The 8,348-nt window shown below is 27.0% G+C and overlaps 1 long non-coding RNA gene across 1 annotated transcript; it reads right to left on the reverse strand.

The window, feature by feature from the left end:
- Nucleotides 1-5,984: 5,984 nt before the first annotated feature.
- Nucleotides 5,985-6,634, reverse strand: LOC125369932. The gene is made up of 2 exons (XR_007215634.1): nucleotides 6,426-6,634; nucleotides 5,985-6,322 (listed from the first exon to the last, which is right to left on the reverse strand). It is a non-coding gene; the product is annotated as an uncharacterized LOC125369932 (long non-coding RNA).
- Nucleotides 6,635-8,348: the final 1,714 nt, after the last annotated feature.

The raw sequence follows: 8,348 nt of genomic DNA on the forward strand, positions 1-8,348 counted from the left end.
TTTATCAATCAAAAAGGATTTTAATAATTGGTGAGTAAATCAAGACCAATTGGTTGTGCTATAACAACCATTTTATGACAGTATTACTTATCCAATTTGTTCATAGAGCAACACTTACCGTTACTAAATCCTTCATGAGAAATCTTAAATTTTTTTATTGATAGTATTGATTCTCTCAATAATTTTTTTAGTTATAATTATACATTTTGGATCACCGATGAAATACAATTCGCCAATGAGTTTATTGCTTATGAACAATAACATCTCTATTGGAAGATTTACCCACAGATTGAATTTAGGGTTTATGAATAATGTCATTATGATTTACAGACTAAAAACCTCAAATAAGAGGATTTGGGCATAAACATAACCGTGCATGGATTACATGTTATAGTAGTGTGCCTAAGGTCAAGGATGGTCATTTAATCCATAAAAACACATGTCTTTGGTCATAGACATGCGTTTTTGGCCACACAAGCACATTCTTAGTGTATGTATGCACGCCTTTAGCCATAAATGCTCAAAATACGATTAATCTGCGATCTATATGCTAAGTGCATAGCTTTAGTGCCTATAATGTATAGGCATACACCTTAATTGTTAAGCATTTTTTGCTTTAGCTATGAAATTTGCATATTACTTTATACATGATTTTATGTCCATGTTTTGCTCATGCTCTTCTAATCAATAGTAAGTTTTTGTGAATATGTGTGATAATATTCCTTATTATGTGTGTCTTATAATAGATTACTTTCTGCATGTTGAAAGTAACAAAGTCATTTATGTTTAAGTCTCGTGAATTAGAAATTGTGTTACTTTGCTTGTAGAGGTCATAGTATGAGTATCGAGTCTGTTTACAATATAACTATTATTATACATTATATTATATCTCTGATATATGTATATGAAAATATTTTATAGAAGGTTTTTGTGACTCTGACCGTGACAAAGGTTAGGGTAAGAGTTATTCGTGTAATTTAGAGCTAAATAAATGTGTCTTTATTAATTTAGACATGCGTCTTGAGGTAAGAATGTACACATACATCATAAGAGCGCACATCTTTGCTACATATTTGACTTATTTCAAATATCTTTCTATGTTTACAATTATTTTTTTCCACCATAGTTACAGGGGTTAATATGGAAAGCCTGACTAACAGTTTTACTTAAGTTGCTTCGACTTATTTCATTTATCATTTGTACTTATTTATTGGTTTGTACTTTATAACTCCGCCTAATAGCTTTATGTATCCTATTCAATATTTACACTGATGCAAAAATCAATCCACATGCTTAAAGGATAAAAATGGTAGAAACTAAGAGTGTATATATATTTCTTTGGTCACCTCATATGTTATAAGATAAAAGAAATCCAGAAAGTGAAAATTGTGATTTACAGCTTTTCAAATTACCTCAAATGCTAAAAGAATAAAATTGGTTGTGTTATTAAAATGAGTAATTATTAGGATGAGTAAAGTTAATACCGACAAACCAAGTGAATTTTGTAATTTGAGTGGAGGTTAGACTAATATCAAGGTAAGTTGGGGAGCTTAATACCTTTCTAAATCGTACCTAACTTTTTGAATCTAAATCTTTGAAAAATGGATTAAGGCAATTAGGATCTCTCTAAGCTTAAGAGTTCATTAAATAGCCACAATACATCCAACACCCCATACTTATATACATATTAGTAAAAATTTTAAAAAATTAAATACATTGCAATCAAAATATAAATTACTTCCGTTGATTAAATTTATATCCAAATTCTTGAAAAGATTAATCCCTCTTCGAATGATTCCAAATAAATTCCATTAAAGGTAGATACAATAAAAAAAATATAGGAAAAATTAAAAAGAAAATCAAAGATTTGCTTAAATTAGGATATTTAATGAATTATATAGGAGATATTTGACTCATACCCGTGAGCTAAAACCATAAGCCTTTAAGGATTCTTCTACTTTTAAATTCTTCACATGTAACTCATAGAAAAGTCTCACACCCTATCTCTCCCATGAGCCAAAACATCATGGGCATATAAGAAAAAAATCTTATAACTATGAAACTTTGATGATAAGAATATGATGCTCTTTTCACACAATTCTTGCCCTCTTTGCTTGATTTTTCTCCAACTATCTGAGCACTTAAAAATAACAATTAGGCATTAAAAAGTAACATGATTAAATGATTATTTATATATAAGGTAATCGAAATATAGTATAGAACTATGGCAATATCTGGTCCATTACTTACTCTATTGCATATTTTTATACGACATATTGTTCTTCTATTTCCTCCTTTAAGAATTAATTGTGGTCTTTCAAACTATACTAATAGTATGGACGAATTTCCTTCTTTCATACAAATATTTAAAAGATCTTAGCCACACTTAAAAGTCGAGTACTTCTATCATTAAGTTAGCAACTTCCCCCGGCTTAAAAATATTGAAATAAAAATATTACATAGTGGTAAACTAGCAAGAAATTAAATAAAAAAGTTAAATCAATTTTGAATATAAAAAAGATAAGACAAAAAATATAGATAAAATAAAGATAGATTAATAAAATTTTTATAGACTACTTCTTCCTTTTGACTCTTATGCTATCCTTCTATATTTTCTTCTATTTATTATTTATAAATTTTAAATATTATATTGAGCATCATAAGTCATGTTTGTATAACCTTGATCATTGAATTTCATTATCTATAACATAACTACCCACTCCTTAAAACTTTTAATAAATCTCAGCTATTTGATTTAAATTAAAGGTAAAGATTATAGATATATGATCTATCATATTTAAGTTGAAAATGATAGGATCTTAAGCCTACTCTATTAATAAAGTTAGTTAATTCAAACATGCTTTTAATGGTGATCATTAGTCAGCTGTGAAATAATATTGTGTTATGCTACTTGCGGGCCCTTAAAAACTATGGCATCTTCATCAGGTAAGCTGCTTTTGAAGATGGCTCTTGATTTGTTTATAATTTACAAAAATCTTGAAGGTGGACCTCGCATACTTATTAGGCTATCAGTGATTTAACATAACTGAGGTGGCAAATCAATTATAAATAATTCATCTTCAATTGTCACGTTAACAAAAATAGATGGAAGATTGCTTAGGTACCCTAAATTGATAGAAAAATAGGTTTGGTACTAAAAAAAAGAGATCAATATTTTAGTGCCAACTAAATAGAAAAGGCAAAGAATTAGTAGAAACATTCCAAAATGCAAGGACATAATCGTCCTTTGACAAGGCATAAATGTTAAACGGTTGTCATAATGATGGACACGACGTACGAAACGTTAGTAGGCATATGTCAAGCGTCACAGATATTTAAAATTCAAACAGTATGACCGAGTTTAACTCTTGCTAGGTGCCTGATCAAGCGCACAACAATAGAGATTATCATAACTATTAGAAAGCGTCCAACTCGTCATAAGGCAGAAAATATCGAGTATGAGCAAAAAGAATAAATACTCTCAGGCAAGAGAAGGGGACTAGTAATAACAGAGCATTATAACCAACCTGTCATGCCCGAGAAAGACGCGGTTGACCAAGTCTACATTCCACTACAGCTAGGAGTCTTAGAAGGTGTGTTATGATTGGACTCTATATGAAGAGTTTGACCCGAGCTAGAACTCTAGTAGCAATTAAAAAGAATAGTCCTAGTACAATTAGAACTAGGGCTGAGTACGGATCGGTCCAATTCGGTTATCTATAAATCACCAGTACCATACCAAACCTCGGTTATTTTAAAATTGAAGGTACCAATACCGTACCAAACATAAAAAGATCCAATACCGTATTGTACCAATTTTATAGTTAAATACAGTTTGGTTCAGTGCTATTTTCGATTCTAAAAAATTTAAAAAATACAACTTTAATCTCATCTTTAATCAAATACATTTAGAGAAAATATGATTACCAACCTAAAAAAAGTAGTATGAAAATCTAAATTAGAATTGCAATCACATTCTTGAACAACCTGTTTTGCAATTCAGTCACTTACAAATATAATAATTCATTCAATATTCAAATACAAACCATTAAAATATATGTTACTGCTAGCATAAAAATATTTTGCGGATGACAATCATTAAAATAAATAAATTTACAAACTTTATGTAGCACTAAAATATAAGTCCAAAATTAGCAAAGGAATGTTATTACCTCCCCTCAAAATTAGCACTCTACATTTAATCTTGGCATAAGGGACTCACCAATCTCAGGATCTTGAATAAGTTCTACAACAAAAGTAAAAAATTACGTCAATAAAACTTAACAGCATCAACAATAAACAAATATATGTAAGAAGTAAAGAAATGTTACCTAACTCTATACTTTCAATATCCTCTATTGATTCTTCTAGTTGGATAGGTTTATTTGAACTTCTAAGCCAATATTGACAACAAATGAGGACCTCCGTTGTTGTAGAAAGTAAAGAACTTCTATATTAATCTAGAGTTCGTCCTCCAGTACTAAATGCAGATTCAGAGGCTACTGTTGAAGCTTGGATAGCCAATACATCGTGTGTAACCTTGGACAAGATAGGATACCTTACTGAATTCACCTTCCACCATGCTAAGATATCGAAATCAATGGTGAATTTTTCTGCAAATTCTTCGAAATACCTATCTAACTCAGATATCTTAGATAAATTCTGCTCCGCTTCTTCCTCTAAAAAGAACTCATCAATCTCTTCTTCTGTTTCCGTATCACTTGGCCCACTATCATATGCAGATTTCTCTGAGCTCCCTACAACCTCACCCATATATAATTGATCATCAATTATCTTGTATTCATCCACCATCAACTTTAAAGCTGTTTTCACCATTTTTTCCAAATTTTTTGCCTCATCTTCACCATAATAAATGGTATACTTAGCTTTTAAGTACTTTAATTTGCACCTAGGATCCAAAACAACAGCCACAAATAACATAACATTCATTTTATCTAAAGAACCCCAATGTTTGTCAAATTTAGCTCGCATTTCAATGGTCATTTGACTTAGCTTACTATCCCTAACTTTGTTAAAAGATATTTTGACGATTTGTTTTTCAAGTTTTCTACGATTTTGTTTAAAAAAAAAATTAAATTTATAAATATAATTTAATATATTTTTTAATATTTTAATATTAATTTATAATATTTTAAAAGTTAATAAATTAATTATTTCTAAATATTTAATTTTTAAAGTTTTATTAGTATGATAATATAAAAATCATTTAAAAAATTATTTTTTAATTTTAATATTTATATAAATTAATAATTTTAGTATAATTAATATTATTATTTTTAAAATAAAAATATTATATAATTAAAAATTAATTTATGAATAAATATAGTATAAATAATATTATATTTATATAATAATATATTTTTATAATTTTTACTAATTTATATAACTTTTTATTAAATTAAGTAATTCTTAATTAACTTATCAAAAATTTCTAGATAGTAAATAAATTTTAAATGTAGTATTATAGTATGTATACTAGATTACTAGTATCAGTGTACTATGTGACATATTAATATATATAACTTATATTTTTTATAGAGTATACAGTATATTACAATATTATAGTTATTTTTAATATGTATTATTTTTTTATTTCGATAACAATTACTTGAATTACATAAATGATAAATATAAAATAATTTTTTTTATAGAGTATAAAATATTTTATAATGTTATATTTATTTTTAATATGTTATATTTATATAATGTAAATAATTATTAATAAATATATGTAAAAAAATTCAGTTCTACAGTTTGGTTCGGATCGGTTATGGTACGGTTATGGTACGGTTTTTACTAAATAACCAGTACCATACTGTAATAGTAAAAAAATTCGAATCAGTTCAATTCAGTTATAAAAACTTTCGGTTATTTCGGTTCTAGTATTTTCCTGTACGGTTATTCGGTTCGGATGAGAATCACCGAGATCCATGCTCAGCCCTAATTAGAACGACCTACAGCTATGGAGTTCCTGTCCTAGTAGGATGAGGAGACTTTTGATGTATATATAAGAAACTATGGTACAATGATTATAGGTACATGTTATTTTACACACTCACTATACTTAAGCCACCCTTTCACAAATTACTGACTTAATCACGAGAATAAGTGACCGGAAAACCCTGTCCGATGCTTTCTAACCATCTTTGCAGGTACTTCGGAGTCGGATAAGCCTTTGGAAATCTTGTTGATAGCTCATTCAATGAGCGAGTTATCATTTATAATTTACAAAAATCAATTAGAAATATTTCATCTCTAATTATCATGTCAGCAAAACCAGATGAAAAAATACTTGGGTACCCTGAATTAATAAAAAAATAAAAATTTTAGTACTAAAAAAAAAAAAAAAAAAGATCTATACATTCCTACCAACTAAATAAAAAAGGCAAAGAATTAGTACTAACGGGATAATTTACGCCATCTTCAAGGTCTTCGGTTGGAGCTAAATTGGGTTTTCGTCAAGTTTCAGCGGCCCATTTCTACCAGCAAAGCTCCACTCCCTCATCAGTCTGGGCCTGGATTTCTGTGCTTCAATGGGAGACCAGAAGCAGGAATAAGAGTAGCAAATGGGACTGTGACACTTTTCCAAGAGCTGGCCCATTATTGTTATCTTGATAATCTAGTTCAATTTGTTGTCTTTTGAAGAGCAGAAAATTAGACACAGTAAATATATGGTGAGCTTTAGATTTCCATCAAAAAGTAGAAATCCAGTAACACAGGTTCAAAATCAATAATGTTGACCAAATCATATTAGTTTGATTCAGTTAATTTAGTTCCACTCTAAAAACTAAGTTAGTTGCTTTAATTATTACACGGTATTGCTAGAGTACCACAATAATACTCTATCATCATTATATTTATATTTTAATTATAAATAATTTATCGGATATTATTTTAATTATTTATTAAATTTATATATCATTTATCATTTTAGATTGTCGGCGAATTTATACATAATTTTATTTTGTGTTTAGATGCTTGAATATGAGCCGGATTTGGATCAAATCCTTTGTTTAATAATTAATTTTTAGATGAATTTGGATTTAAATCAAATTTTTCATAATTTCAAGGATCTAAAAGTTAAGGATTTGAAATAATTTGAAATCCACCGTTATTTGAAATCTAACTAAAAGAGAGTACATGATATTCACATGTTTAAATGATTTTGACATTACTCCTCCTAAATTAATTTTAATTTCAGTTTTTTTAATAAAATTGCGATATTATTTTTAAAAAGTACTTAATAAATATTGATAATTTAGCTTTTCTTTAGACATATTCTATTTTTTTACCAAATTTGTAATTACAAATACAGTATAATTACAAAATAATAGCCTTAAAACTAAAAATGATCTTAATTAAGCATTATATCAATTGGTCAATAAATCAGTAAATCATTAACTTATAGAAATAGCTATATTCTGTTATAATTCTTTTACTAGATCCCTATATTTCTTCAACTAACTAAAGTTAATGAATATATATATATATTAAAAGATTATTATTTTGTATATTAAGTAACCTTCAGAATTCTTATATAATTTATTATTTTATAAAATTTAACAAATTATTAGTTTAAAAAGACGATTATTTAATAAAAGTATAATCTTATTGGAATTACACTATTATTTCTTATTATGTCTTTAAGTGGATGATGTTTTTAGTTACTTTGGGTATTAATAACATATTATGAAGCTAATTAAGTAATACTATTTATAAAAATAATTAATAGTTAATAATCATTATATTGATATTTTATATGTTGCCAAAAAATAATTATTTAACTAATGAGAACATATTTATTTCAATTAGAATATTTCATTAAACTGAACTGCAAATATACAATTTTATAAAACTTTAAACAAATCAAATAAAAAAATTAAACAAAAATATCAATACAAAAATAAGCGGAGTTATCAATTCTATTCGTTTGAATTTAAATATAATTTTTAAGGAATTTGAGAGTTTTTCTTTTCGATTCTCGTCAAAGTTAAATTAAAAATTTATTATTCTTAATTTTTAAATTTTTTTATATTAAATAGTAAGTGGGAATAAGCTCTACTTATTAGAGGATATGTATGAGAGATTTTATTTTTTATTGGTGACAAAGTGTGGTACGGTTTAAGATATCATGTCTTTCCTACACCTATTTTAATTTTACCCTAAATTAAAAAAAAAAATTAAAGGTTTATATAAATACTATTCAAGTTTAATCTTATCAAATAATAAAGAAATTAATATATGTATACATTTGCATATTGGATAAAACCATTTAAAATGAAAATTTATGGATCCAAATTCATAATAAAATAAACAATAGTTTGTTG

Source organism: Ricinus communis, chromosome 4, assembly GCF_019578655.1.
Source record: "Ricinus communis isolate WT05 ecotype wild-type chromosome 4, ASM1957865v1, whole genome shotgun sequence".
Lineage (NCBI taxonomy): Eukaryota > Viridiplantae > Streptophyta > Magnoliopsida > Malpighiales > Euphorbiaceae > Ricinus > Ricinus communis.